Raw genomic sequence first — 15,229 nt, 5'->3', positions numbered from 1 at the left:
TTCCTTCCTTCCTTCCTTCCTTCCTTCCTTCCTTCCTTCCTTCCTTCTTCCCTCCCTCCCTCCCTCCTTTCTTCCTTTTTTCTCCATTCCATTATGAATTCTCATTCCAGGATGTTTAAAAACATAGTTTTCAGTGGCTCATGCCTGTAACCCCAGCACTTTGGGAGGCCAAGGTGGCGGATCATGAGGTGAGGAGATCGAGACCATCCTGGTTAACATGGTGAAACCCTGTCTCTACTAAAAAAAAACAAAACAAAAAATTAGCCGGATGTAGGGGCGGGCGCCTGTGTTCCCAGCTGCTCAGGAGGCTGAGGAAGGAGAGTGGTATGAACCGGGCAGGCGGAGCTTGCAGTAAGCCAAGATTGTCCCACTGCACTCCCCAGCCTGCATGACAGAGTGAGACTCCATCTCAAAAACCAAACAAAACAAACTAAAAAAAAGAGTAGTGTTTGCCCATTTTCTGGAAAAAGAACATCTATAAAGATCGGACCAATTCTTGCCATTACCCTCTCACCTCTTGTACGACCCTACAATAGAACAGACAGCCAGACTGGGGCAGGACAACACGTTCTCAGAAAGAGAAAGCCCACAGAGCAGAGGCCACACACTTGCTAGTGCTTTTTAGTTAGAAGATCCTGCCCATTCCATCCTCAGGAGGAATTTTCACAGTTACCAGGGCTTTAGGGCCAAAGTATGAGGAGAAACTAAAAGCTGATCCGTTTCTTACGCATTCAGTGATTTTTTTTTTCTTTTCTTTTTCTCCTTCCCCTTCTCCTTCTCCTTCTTCTTTTTGATGGAGTCTCTCTCTGTCGCCCAGGCTGAGGTGCAGTGGCACGATCTCGGCTCACTACAACCTCCACCTCCCTCGTTCAAGCAATCCTTCTGCCTTAGCCACCAGAGTAGCTGGGATTACAGGCATGTGTCACCACACATGGCTAATTTTTGTATTTTAGTAGAGACAGGGTTTCACCATATTGGCCAGGCTGGTGTCGAACTCCTGACCTTGTGATCCACCCGCCTTGGCCTCCCAAAGTGCTGGGATTACAGGCGTGAGCTACTGCGCCCGGCCTGAGCATTCAGTGTTTTAAACATTAAAACAGAAAAGGATATTGCATTATCATTGGTATCCAGTGGGTATGATCCCATAGGAAAAGCAGAAAGTGATGTCATTTCTTGCTGCGGGGCACGAATTCCCCGGAAACAGATGGGCTCTTCTAGGACAGGGACAATTGGCCTGTGGGAACAGAGCCTTCTCCATGGCAGGGCAAGCCCTGTGACTAAAGCACTGCTTCATCTCTGTTAGCCAAGCACTCAACGCTGTATCAGAAGATAGTGCAAGCTGATGATACGTGCCAAAGCCTGCAATACTTTAATCACTATTTCTCAGATTTATGTAAAAAGCAATTAAGGAAAGCTGAGAAATAAGACCATAAATCACTAGATGAACATTTGACATTTAGTGCCCTGTTACTAGTGACGAGAGGGCACTCCAGCACTGGGCGTTAGTGGACTCTTAAAGCAATCTCAAATTATGTGGAATTCAAATTCTGTGGAATAATTAGAAATTTAATAGGAATAAGCTTTTCTCACTTAAGACATTTCTGACTTAACCATTACTGAATTAGCGATAAGCAAGAGTTGGGGAGGACTAGAAAAAAAATCCCTTTCATTAAAAGCCCAAAACAGTAAATAAGAGCAAGAGATGAGAAGTAGTAATAGGAATCAAAGGTCAGGACTTTTCTCTATATCGCTCAACCACAACCCATGCCCTTTAAAAGTTTACTGAGAGGGTATTCTGCACCAGAGTTTAACCACCTTCTATGTTAAACAACCCTACGCGGTTCTCTAATTATACACTGTAATTAGTACACAAAACACAATGCCTGGCAAATTAAAAAAGTAAATTCAGGTCTTAAGATACTTGTATCTGTCTTGATTAAAGTTCTGAGTCAATAATTTGATAAAAGGGTGAGGTGCCTGCTTTCATGCTCAGCTGGAAGAGCTGTACATGTCACATGAAGGTATTCCATACACCTGGTGTAGGCAGGGCCTCAGAAGGATGAGTCATGGGCTTCTCCAAACCAAACTACTGGGCCCTCACCTCTTCCACATGGAATTATTCTCATGCAAATAGACAACAGGCCTCACAGCAGAATGGCAAAATTCTGAAAGCATTATCTCAAAGGACTAGAAGGGGACAGGAAAAAAAGGTGAACCGAGGCTTGAAAAAATGTCACAAATGGTGAACAGATGAGATCAGGGTAAAACAATGCAAATGTTCCTGGAAAACAATAAAAGAAATGTTTGGTGGAAGAAAATCTAAAACTCATTTCCTACGATATCTCATACAGACTTTGTTTACTGGAGAAAATAGCTAGCTCAGGAAGTCATTGGTCAGGGAATGATCACTGGAACACCTCACTTTTCTGGAGGCGACCTCTGGTAAGGACCAAGTCCTCTCTTGTATTTGCTCTCTTGACCCTCCTCGTGGGGGCTAGAAACTCTTCTTACCCTCCTACCTGTGGGGAAATGACTCACCCCTAAACACTTGGTGGGCGGGTTTGAAAGCCACACAGGCAGTCAGAAAAGTCATGGCAGGGACACTTCAAAATAAATCTCTGAGGGAGCTGAAAAAAAAAAAAAAAAATCAGACAAATCAAAACCCTGAAAAAGCCTTCTAAATCCCACCCACTCTGCCAATCACTGGGGTCTTCCCTCAGGAAACCTCAGAAAATTAAGGCGGTAGAAGCCGAATTCAAATGCTGTTGCAGCTCCTCTTTTGGAAAAATCACTCTTTGCTGTAAACTTTGATGTTCATGGGACAATCCAACCAATATTTTAATGCTAATAGTAATCACGGGGCAAGCAGCTCCACTCCAACGTTCAGAAGCCAAGGAATAATGGCATTCTGGCTTTGATGCCTTCTGTCCTTGTTTACACAGTAAACGAGACTCTCTTAACAGCCCTTGGAAAGATGCCCTTTCATATTTGACACTGAGTTCATCTGGTACAAATAGAAAACCTTGAGGAAACGTGAGTCTGCCTTCCGCAGAGGTCAGCGCTTGTGCTGTGAGCGCCCAGGGCCCTGCTCCTGTCCTTGCTGGGTCTGTACCCCGCAGCGACGCTGGCCACACCCGCAGAGCCAGCTGCTCTGGGACCAGCCGTTCAGCCGGATCTGTGGTCGCCTCTGAAACCGCAGGCTCCCTCTGTGACGGCTCGCCAGGCCCTGCTGCTCCCGGGTGCCCTTCTCCGGCTCACCAGGGTGCCCTGTGGCGCAGGCGTCTCACTCTGGATGCAGCCCGGGAACCCCGCTCCCGTCAATGTTGAAGTGTCCCCTCTCCAAAGGAGCTCCTCTGCCAGCTTATTTTTTTTTCTTCTTTTTTTTTTTTTTTTTTTTTTACTGAGACGGAGTCTCGCTCTGTCCCCCCGGCTGGAGTGCAGTGGCGCAATCTGGGTTCACTGCAAGCTCCGCCTCCCAGGTTCCCGCCATTCTCCTGCCTCCGCCTCCCGAGTAGCTGGGACTACAGGCGCAGCCACCACGCCCGGCTAGTTTTTTGTATTTTTAGTAGAGACGGGGTTTCACTGTATTAGCCAGGATGGTCCCAATCTCCTGACCTCGTGATCTGCCCGCCTTGGCCTCCCAAAGTGCTGGGATTACAGGCGTGAGCCACCGCGCCGGGCTACTCCTCTGCCAGCTTTGCAGACCACTGCCTGCCTGAAATCAATCTGACATCCAAAGCGTGTATGCCCAGCAGTGTCCTGGTGTGTGTTTTACCACTTTAAAAACAAGAGTGGGCCGGGCGCGGTGGCTCACGCCTGTAATCCCAGCACTTTGGGAGGCCGAGGCGGGTGGATCACGAGGTCAGCAGATCGAGACCATCCTGGCTAACACGGTGAAACCCCGTCTCTACTAAAAAATACAAAAAAACTAGCCGGGCGAGGTGGCGGCGCCTGTAGTCCCAGCTACTCCGGAGGCTGAGGCAGGAGAATGGCGTAAACCCGGGAGGCGGAGCTTGCAGTGAGCTGAGATCGTGCCACTGCACTCCAGCCTGGGCGACAGAGTGAGACTCCAACTCAAAAAAAAAAAAAAAAACAACAACAACAAAAAACAAGAGTGGTCCAAATATCTACATTAGGGACTAACTAGTAGATTGAGACTTGCTCTCTGAAACTCCACAGTGATGGCCCCAAAAGTTCCCAAGCAAGGCCTTGCCCGTGGCCATGGGAAATGTCAGTGAAATGTGTATACTCAGTGATTTTCATTGACTATTAGGCTTATGGCAGATAGTCTTTGCCAAGTTATAGAATTAGTATTCCTTTTCCAGATTTCTCCCTCTCTTATACCTGGACAACTGGAGCAGAATTCACAAAATGGAGAAAAGGTGAATGTGCTGAGAGGAGGAGGAGGAAGAAACAATCCCTCTATTTGTTTAGCCAAATGGCTAAATGCACCCTGACCAAAAGCTGGGGACCGAGAATGAGCCGCTTCAATTTAGGTGAAGCAAACTAACATCTCAAGTTGCATTCAGCACAGACACATCTGCTGCAGTAATTTTTAAAAACCATATAAAAAGTTGTCAGGCAATGGTTGCCAACACAATACAATGAAAAGAGCACAGGCCCTAAGTCATGGCTCAGTCCTGGGCACCGAAGCCGAGCTGTGCCATCTCCAGCAAGACCCGGAATGTCTCCCGGCCTCAATGTCCTCCTCTGTGAGGCCTGGATGTGAACCTCATAGGGCTGCGCTAAAGAGTAAATGCGATAATGAATCTGAGGATACTTTGTCAGTGCCATTCAAACGTTCTTGTTTTAAAATTTATTGCTTTTAAAGCCATGTGAATTGGGTGTTGAGACATTTAAAAATTCTCACCACATCTGGCAAGGTTTATAGAGCCCTGACTTACAGAATATGCCAGTTCACAATGTCAGCCACACCCGGCTTTGGGGTGGCTCTGCGAGTCTTTGGCTGTGAGAACTGTATTCTCTGTACACTGCTGCTCCTGGTGCTGCTGGTGCCTAGGCTTCCTCCCTCTTCTCCCACTTCTCTTCAAAACCCCTCTCTCACTCCCCACCATCATAGCACAGAGCCATACTTTGGGCATAAGGTAATCAAATAGACTTTTGTAATTGACCTAAATACTGAAGCACCGAGCAGAACTAAGGTTGTATGTGAAAAAGTCTCACAGTTCCCAAGAAACTGACAAACAAACACACATTTGAAGATCAACATATTTGGAGACTGAAGACTGCCTGGACAATATTTTTCCATGTGTAGACCTGGCACAATTTTCTTTTTTGTAAATTAGGTAAGGAACATTCATAGCTAAAGACAATCTGGCAAATGCTTAAAGCTGTGATCAAGTAGCAAAATCATGAGTTGTGATTCTACTTACTTTTCTATTTCCAAAGCTCAGTCAAACTAGGAGTAGAAGAAAGCTTTCTCAATCCGAAAAATGTTATCTATTAAAAACTCTACAGATAAATACAATGAAATACTGAACACATTTTCCCCTAAGTTGAGAACAAGACGGGGATACCCACTCATACCGGCTCTATTCAACTTTGATAGCACAGTAGGTCAAGAACAATACATGAAAGTTACAAAGTCTAGAAAGGAAGAATTAAAGCTATCTTTATTTGCAGGTGGTAACTTGTACATAAAACATTCAAATTGAGAGATTTGCCTGATGGAACTTTCTGAGGTGTTTAAAACTTCCATATTTTGATCTAGGTGATGGTTATACAGGCATTTACTCATGTGAAAAGTCACTAAGCTTTACACTTCAGATTTGTGAATTTTACTTGGCATAAATGTACTCCAAAATAAGTTATAATGGTTTAAAATCACTTGCATGAAAATATAACCACTGATGGTTTCAAAACATGTTTGCAAATTATTTGATGCTCCTCCTTTCAAAACGTAGACTGTAACGCCCTCCCCTTGAATATGGGCTGAACTTAGTGACTCACCACTAGTGAATAAAGGTGGTGGAAGTGAGGCCATGTGACTTCTGAGACTAGACCATCAAAAGGAGGATACAGCTTCCACCTGGCTCGCTCTCTCTCAGGATGAACACTCTGTGGGAAGGCATCCGCCATCATGAAGACACTCAAGCAGCCTTGGGGAGATGCACGCTTGATGAGGAACTGAGGCCACACGCCAGCAACCAGAAGCATTGTGCCGGCTGTGTGAGCTCACCAGTGTGCAAGTAGATTCTCCAGCCATTCAAGTCATCGGGCCCCTGCAGTCCTGACTTTTTGACTCTAGCCTCATGAGAGAGCCTGAGCCAGAACCACTCAGGGAAGCTGCTCATAAATCCTTGCCCCACAGAAAACTTCGAGAGGTAATACGTGTTTATGATTGTTTTAAGTCGGAGAGTTTTGGGCATAATGTGTTACACAAACGTGGATAATCCTTGTCTTCAGAGTTAGTGGTTATGTTTGAATCGGATGCTTCATGACTGGGAATGATTGAAATGTTAAAAGTTCTATGTATCTTATATTCTAACCTGCAAAATAAGCTTCAAGTACTATGTATAAGGCATTATGTAAATTAAAACGTACCAAGTCCTGAAAATGTAAAAGTGCAAGTAATGTTATGTTGTTCATTTTCTAGATGTCCATTTTCACTTTTGGGCCCCAAAACCTCTACATCTGGAGAATGTGGGTGACGTTGGAATAAAATACTAAGAATGTAGCAGCCATAAGAAAGTGATATGCTGAGGAATCTTCCCAGGATAGAGAACAAAGCATGACAACTGAGGCCTCTTTTGCTAAATTGACAGTGTGAGAAGGAAGAAGGAAAAGCCTCTGACTAGTTGTATTTTGGTCTCATTATACTAGTTTGTTCTTCTAAGCTAGATGTCAAGTCCCTGTAAATCCTCTTCTGGTTTATACTCTTGAGGCAGGAGGAAGTCAGGTTTGAACTCACCAAATGACCGAGGGTTTGGGGAGCACAGCATCCCCATCACCCCAGCTCCCTCCCATGCTGGCCACCGGGCTCAGGGCACCTTCCACTTTAGGAACTGGTCAGAGCTTGTGTTGCTGTTGTCAGAAGACTCAGATCCTCCCCCAGCACCAAACACTGTCCATGGAAGAGCACAGCAACCTTTCTCCTTGCTTAACACTCAGTACAGAAAGACAAGTTAATTCCCAACACAATGCCCAACTTTGTAGCCAGGCGCTGCCCTTTCAGATTAGCTTAAAGAAAGCTGTGTAGCTGCTTCCAATTCCATGTGCTGTTCCTCCTCGATGCTGCTTTCCCACTTTCCACTTCCGCAATTTCAACAGTAAGTTTGTTAAGTGAGCCCTCTAAAATGCATGGTCATGAATAATTTTAATAGTAAAATGGAGCCAGGCGCAGTGGCTCATGCCTATAATCCCAGCACTTTGGGAGGCCGAGGAGGGCGGATCACAAAGTCAGGAGATGGAGACCATCCTGGCTAACACGGTGAAACCCCGTCTCTACTAAAAATACAGAAAATTAGCAGGGTGTGGTGGCGGGCACCTGTAGTCCCAGCTACTCTGGAGGCTGAGGCAGGAGAATGGCGTGAACCCGCGAGGCGGAGCTTGCAGTGAGCTGAGATTGGGCCACACTGCACTCCAGCCTGGGTGACAGAGCAAGACTGTCTCAGAAAAAAAAAAAAAAAAAGAAAAAAAATAGTAAAATGGTTTAAACTATAGGTGCTGGATATAAGTAAGCACCTGATAATGGATTAGTTGCACTTAAGAATTTCCCCTTAAAAAAATCATTAGCATTTCTCTACAACTACTGGTGGGTCTTTTTGTTGTTATTGTTGAGACAGGCTCTTGCTCGGTCGCCCAGGCTGGAGTGCAGTGGCACCATCATGGCTCACTGCAGTCTCGACCACCCAGGCTCAAGAGGTCCTCTCACCTCGGCCTCCCAGAGTGCTGGGATTACAGGCGCGAGTCACTCTGCCTGGTCCTCTGGTGGTTTTCTAAGGGCATCGATTTTGCCCGAAAAGCAAGGAAGAGTCAATGAACAGGAATAAATACCTGAACAAACAGAGCCATCCTCTGTGCCTCAGGGAGATGTGATCCCCGACCACAGCATGTTCTTGATGCCTTGACACTTACAGTGTGTCCTCATGTGAAGTCATCATGTAAAAAAAAACACACACCTGAAAGGAAAAATGAGCAGGTACAGAACGTAAAATGCAGAACTCACTGGAAGCTATTCTTAAGGCAAAAAAGTTAAGATTCAGCAATAAAGCCATTAATTTAAAGGGATACAAAAGCAGAAGGTTTTTATGTCAGGAGAAACAATTATATAAGTAGGGATCAGAGTGGAAATCAAGGGTAGATAATAATTATAATGATGGTGAAAATGACTTTTTTGCAATCATGAAAACAGAAACCATCATAAAACACTTCCCCACACCCCAAATGGTTTGAAGTCTTCTTGGAATCTGGTGGAAGGTGAGACTATGGAGGTAAGATGAGGGAGTCCTGGGAAGATTTGTTTTTCAAACAAAGGCTTTGGAAAACCTAAAAGGAGGCAGAGAACAAAAGTCTGGGGGGATGTGTGTGTGTGTGTGTGTGTGTGTGTGTGTTGCTGTGTGAACAAAGCTGAGTGCCCCAAGGGCTGCTCCAGTTGGAGTCTGACAGCTGACATGGAGGGGAATGAGCTGTGGCCAAGGGCAGAGGAGGCGAGGGGCATGGAGGGCGCACGGAGGGGAATACGCCACAGAGGTGATGAAAGGCAGCTTTGTGGACAGAAAGCAGGGAAACCTCATGGGGAGATGGGAGATACGGAACTGTGGGATGTTTAGGGTCACTGGAACCATTGGCTCAGTGGGCCAAGGCTGGACGGGGGTACTGAGGGACAAGGGTGGAGGTTTCAGCCAGTGACTTCATGGCAGGTGCCTCTTTTATCACCTCCTGGGCCAAGAGCTGGAGGGGTTATCTCAGCACGCCCTGATCCTGCAGTGGGAGCCTTATGCATTTCATTCCTCACTTGCTCCAAGAGATTAGCGTGTTCTTCACTGGGATCTCCATGAGGAGGGTGGGGACGGCGGGATTTAGAGGAAGCCCGGGGGACCCAGCCTATGGGAGTCTACGCATGGAGGCAGAGGGCATCCTCGCTTTTCCCCCCAGGATTAAGTGAAACTGCGGAAAGCCAGAATAGACTCCAGCTTCAAGACGGTGTTTACACAGGACGCTCCTAACAGCAGAGGCAGAGCCTGGGGCACGGCTCGTGGGACCAGGACTTTTAGGGGCTTAGCATTACCGGGTAGTCCTGCTCATCATGAGCTACCCCCTCTCAGGCTTTTGATCAGCCAGAGAGTCCACACACGCTGAACAACCAGAGTGTGTGGTCGAGTCTGAGTGTTCAGCCACTCTATTTTGTATGGCTTTGCCCATGTGCAAATGGCCAGATCTTTATGCCGCTTCGAGGGTGCCATTATAGTGGAAGTTGCTTCTAAAAATGCCGTGGTGAATGCCACATGGAGCAAAGTGGAGTGAAAAGTCCAAGAGTTTTAGCACTAAAATCAGATAACAAATCTGGCCCAGCACTCCTTGAAAGCCTCTTGGGCCAGCTGCTTGACCTCTGAACATTCTCCCCTTAGGATGCTGTTGTGGATGCAGATGAGGTCCATCTCTTGCTCCTGGTGTTATGAGTAACAAAGTGTGAAGGGTCGCGTGAGTGAATGTCACCTATTCTTGCTCTAACTCAGGGTTGAAACTCTAGACCCACCCCATCTGGCCCGTTAGCAGGGCTTCCTAGAGTCCGGCATGGCTGAGTTTTTCATGAACTTGGTGGGTGCAGACACACTTCGGGTTCCAGGGAGACCCATCGCAGGCTCCACACTCAACCCCCGATGGGTGAGAGGGTGCTTCTCTGCAGACACGGTGGGTAGGATCGGGCTGAGTGTCTTACCATAAAAGAAGTTCTGGCCAGGCGCAGTGGCTCACGCCTGTAATCCCAGCACTTTGGAAGGCTCAGGCGGGCGAATCACAAGGTCAGGAGATCGAGACCATCCTGGCTAACACGGTGAAACCCTGTCTCTACTAAAAAAATATATATAAAAAATTAGCCGGGCGTGGTGGCGGGAGCCTGTAGTCCCAGCTACTCAGGAGGCTAAGGCAGGAGAATGGCGTGAACCCGGGAGGTGGAGCTTGCAGTGAGCTGAGATCTGGCCACTGCACTCCAACCTGGGCAAAAAAAAAAAAAAAAAAAAAAAGACGTTCCACTTCATATTAGCTTTCAGAAATTACAAACTGCTTCAGAAGTCTGATTCTAGATTCGCTAGTTTTGAAACTTTGATGAACAAAATCAATGGAAAACCTACCGTCTAGAAACGACGAGGTGGCTTCCTCTTTTGTAAGAGACGAAGACCAAATTAACGGTTAGAGGAAAATTGCTCTTCTGTTTGAGAAAAGGGAATAAAGACACTTCACTATGGGTTTTAGTTTTCGAAAGGTGAAGCCAAACTCCTACTCTGGTATAGCTTTTAAGACACCACAGAACCACACGATTTTCTATAATAATGTCAAGGGTGGTCTTCGCTGTGGGCAGAACTGCATTTCTTCATTCATTCAAGCGTTGTTCATTGAACTAGGATGTACGGAACCCAGCCACGTGCCTTACACCCTCCAGGCCTGGGTGCTGCCTCCATGGAGCCTGCAGTCTAGTAAGAGGAACAGACACCAATCTGCCGTCACATCACTGCCACCAAGTGCTCTGACGCCAAGGCGATGCGCGATGAGGCACCGAGCCTGGTTTTGAAGGTTTCTCTGAAAAAGTGACTTTTAAGCCAAAATCCAAAGATGAGTCAAAGTTTATAGACAAAAGGGGGTAGGGTGCTCACTTCGGCAGCACGTGTACTAAAACTGGAGCAATTCAGGAAAGATTCACACGGCCCCTGTGCAAGGAGGACTCATGAAACATTTCATATTTCTGTACAACAATGTGAAGGCATTAAATGCCACTGTACTGTACACTTACGGTGCTTAAACTGGTACATTTTATGTTATGTATGTGATAATACATATCACAATTTTCAAAAAGAGAGAATAGGTGGAGTTGCAAAAGCCCCATTGCAGGCAGAGGGAGCATCAGGTCCAAGTGTTCCTGGACCAAGAGGAAACCCAGCAGCCAGGACTTGTGTGCTGAGATTTGTGGGGTGGCGGGTGGCCCAAGATGATCCTGGAGTTGCAGAACCTGATTATCGGTCTTTGTCTCAAGGCCAGTGAAAGATTACTGAAAAGCTTTTATTCAGGCAGTGACATAATTTGTGTTAAAAAAAAAAAAAAAAAAAGTCCCCCTGGACTGGGGTGAGAGTGGTTGGAGGGGCAGTGAATGTGGCTGACCAGGTGGATAGCTGTCAGAGTTCTTTAGGAGAGAGTTGGCTGTCACTTGGAGTAAGGTGCTGGAGTTGAGATGCAGAAAAATGGGTAGATTTGAGAAAAGTTGGGGGACAAATGGCTGAACTTGTCGATGGGTTGCTCTGGGGGTGAGAGAAAGGACTCGTTGGGACGGATCTCCACGTTTCTGGGTGGACGGTGGTGCTGGTAACTGGGGCAGGAAGCACAGAGAGAAGGGGTTGGAGGATGGATAGCTGTGCTTGTTTTGGGTATGGTGTTGGGTTTGTGCCTCAGTGAGGTTTGCAGCTGCCAGTGGGGGAAGATCCTGTGCACGGGTTGTTGACTCAGGGCTCACTAAGGCCTGCACTAATTTCTGGTGGAGTCTCTGGTGATGCTACCCGCTCACGTACTGCACTGTTTTCTGAGGCATGTCTGTCATGGGACAAGTGAGGACTCAAGACCACTCCCGAGAGAAAACAGATGGAATACCCCATCTGCCACATGCAGCAGCCAGGCCTGCTCCCAGGGCAGCTGACAAAAACGATCTCTTCTTCTTCTGAAAGGCTGCTCCCAAAGAAACCACACTGGCCTCATGACAGCATCCTGACTGGACCGTCCATGACATGTTGGTATTTCAGGCCTGCCAATTAACCGTGTGTCCAACACTGGGTCCTGTAGACCCCAGGGTGGGCAGCTCTCAGAGCACTTCTGAAACATCGGCTTATAAGGCAGACAGTATGCTGAATGATTGAAGCTAAATGTTGCTTCAGTGGCAGGGCTTGAGTCTCTGGAACAGCTGCCCTTTCATTTAACAATCTTGGAAAATAAAAGCGTACCGGCTGGGCACGGTGGCTCATGCCTGTAATCCCAGCACTTTGGGAGGTCGAGGCTGGTGGATCACCTGAGGTCAGGAGTCTGAGACCAGCCTGACCAATATGGTGAGGCCCCGTCTCTACTAAATACACAGAATTAGCCGGGCAAGGTGGTGCATGCTGGTAGTCCCAGCTACTTGGGAGGCTGAGGCAGGAGGATTGCTTGAACCCGGGAGGCAGAGGTTGCAGTGAGCTGAGATCGTGCCATTGCACTCCAGCCTGGGCAACAAGAGCAAAACTCTGTCTCAAAACAAATAAACAAAATCATACCCAGTTGAGATCCACCAGAGGCAGAAGCGGTCTTGTATTTGTAAGCGTCTCTCCTTCTCTTCCCTCCCTCCAATTCCTCTGCAATCCCTGGCCCATCCTAGTGCCATTGTGAAGGAACGTCATTCTTTATTCATGCCCTGCTGCTGAAAGATGTATAAAGGCTTCGACTGAACAATCAAATGTCGAGAAAACAACATTTAGGACATACCACCGAGACCACTAAGCATGTAATAAATTCCTGCAATTAGTCACACATGCCTGGAGGAGTAAACATGGGCTGGAATGAAGGATGGCTTTTTAATTACGGCAACAGATGAAGTCTTCTTACTATGTACAGAAGCATTCAGGCCAAATTCTGGGGTAAGTTCAGAAATTTAACTCCGTAAAAGTGGCTGGTCATAATTGATTCGGAATTGGATAAGAATAGGAGATAAACCATTTTTAGCAATGACTCACTGTCACATTTAAGGGTAAACATGTACTGAAAGAAACTTGTTAATCTGTGAAGGTCAACCAAGATGATCTTGATGTGTCCTCAAGAAAACACAGCGTGATATGAGTAAGGTTACACAGAAACAAACATGATAGGCATCTCTAAGGACAGCATTCTGTTCTGAAAATGAAGGTAAGAAGTGCACCCTGAGTGCTGGAAAAGAGCCCCAAAGTGAAAATGTGCGGTGTTTTGCAATGCTCCCGTTCCACACTCACCAAGCACCACTCTCTCGTAAATTTGCTCTGCTTGTTGGCTTTGCTGCAGATGGAAGAAGGCATTAACAGGCTGGTACAAGGATTCTGAATTACCTAATCAAAAGATTCCTGACCATAAGTTGCTACGTTGTAATTTAGATTTATACAAACTCCTTAGGTTAGTGCTGGCCAGGTAGGTAGCTTCCAAACTGCTTGGATCTTTCCCATGAGCCCACAGCCTATGGAAGCTTCACATTTGCCAATTAACAGCATTTTACTTTAAATAGAACATTCTGAATTTGAGCATTTGTTCTATTTAGAGCTTCATTTCGTATCAGGGCTGGCTTGAATACTCTCTTACGTATGGCTCTTAGACGAAAGCTGTCTTTGAGATGGCACGATCCTGTTTTTCTCTTTCTGGACATGGTGTCCCAGAGTATAAGACTTGTTGGATCATAAAGAATCTGACTAGCCATTGTCCTTAGTTCCTGGGAGGGAGACTTTAAATCCTTGGAATTTCCTGAGTCATTTGATGAGCCATTTCACTGTCTTAATTTACCAAACAAGATGACTCAGAATGCGGCTGGTCGCCATAAAGACCAGTCATGTGATTACAGGGTTGGCCCCCAAGGAGGGGAGGAGAGTTGAAGGCTGAGTTCATACACATGGTCAATGTTTCAGTCAATTATACCTTCACAGAGAAACTCCGATAAAACATGGACATTGAAGCTCAGTGGTACTTTGTGGTTTGTGAACACATAGATTTATTGGAGCGTGATGCACCTCCAATATAATAAACCTGCTGCACCTTCCTTTATAATAAAATTGTTATTCCTAGGCATAGGGCTTTCCTGAATTCTGGCAGTCATTCTAGGAAGTTACTAACACTGAGGGGAGTTATGGGAACCTCCTGATCTTACAGCATTTGGTCAGAAGTGTGGGTGGCATGGGGATCCCAAAACTTGTGACTGGCATCTGAAATGAGAGCAATCTTGTTGGGTATCCTGCCCTTTAATCTGTGGAGTCTGCTCCTAACTCCGGGTGGTTAAAATCAAAACTGCAGGGTGTAGCAGTTCAGAAAGGTTGCACTCCTGGCAGGGGACGAGGCATCACTGGCCTGCTCAGAGGTCCTGTGGTCCTGGATGCGTGTGCCATATTCCACAGTAAACGGACGTGAGGGGGATCACATCCCCCACGTGAGATTTGTCTCTCTTAACTTCATTTCATACCACGTCTTTTGTCTCCAGAGGCATATGTATTTTGAGAAAGACTCATAAATGTATAAACCAGCATTTTCATTTATTGTTATATCATTGAAACGTCTTGTAACTTTTTTTTTTTTTTTAAGACAGAGTCTCCCTCTGTCACCCAGGCTGGAGTGCAGTGGCGTGATTTCTGTTCACTGCAACCTCCGCCTCCCAAGTTCAAGCAGTTCTGCCTCAGCCTCCCGAGTAGCTGGGACTACAGGCGCCCGCCACCACGCCCGGCTAATTTTTTTTTATTTTTAGTAGAAACGGGGTTTCACCGTGTTAGCCAGGATGATCTTGATCTCCTGACCTTGTGATCTGCCCACCTCGGCCTCCCAAAGTGCTGGGATTACAGGTGTGAGCCATCGAGCCCGGCCACACCTTGTAACTTTTCTAAGTGGTGAAAAAGTCAGAATTTCTCAGGTCTGAAAATCCTATTTGCAACCATTGGTGTCTGTGCATCCAGTATGTGGCCTGCTATCCAGGATGATGCTGGGCCAAGTGATGTCAGGGCCATTCTTTGAAAAATTAATCCCAGGATCAATCCTTAAAAGGGACAAGGGACAGATTCATGAACACAGAAGCGCTGCTGTCTCAACAAACCAATTTTTCTCAACTTTTCATTCAGAGGAGGCAGAGTTGGGGATCAGCCACCCCCATTTCTGCTCATCTCAGCCTGCTCCACGAACCCGTCAGCTCGGGGTCTGCTGAAGGCCCTTCTGCTCCACCCCTGGGATAGCTGTTCTCCTTGGGGGCCTCTGACAGCAGCTTCCACCTCCCACCTCAGCACTAGTGCAGGTTCCGCAACCCTGGCTGCAGGTTAGA

The 15,229-nt window shown here is 46.6% G+C and overlaps 1 pseudogene; it reads left to right on the top strand.

The window, feature by feature from the left end:
• The first annotated feature begins 10,824 nt into the window (after window positions 1-10,824).
• Window positions 10,825-10,923, top strand: LOC111530575 (annotated as a pseudogene).
• The last annotated feature ends 4,306 nt before the right edge of the window (window positions 10,924-15,229 follow it).

Source organism: Piliocolobus tephrosceles, chromosome 14 (assembly GCF_002776525.5).
Source record: "Piliocolobus tephrosceles isolate RC106 chromosome 14, ASM277652v3, whole genome shotgun sequence".
Lineage (NCBI taxonomy): Eukaryota > Metazoa > Chordata > Mammalia > Primates > Cercopithecidae > Piliocolobus > Piliocolobus tephrosceles.
Note: the sequence above shows the minus strand (reverse complement) of the source record. Positions and strands in the feature narration are given on the sequence as shown.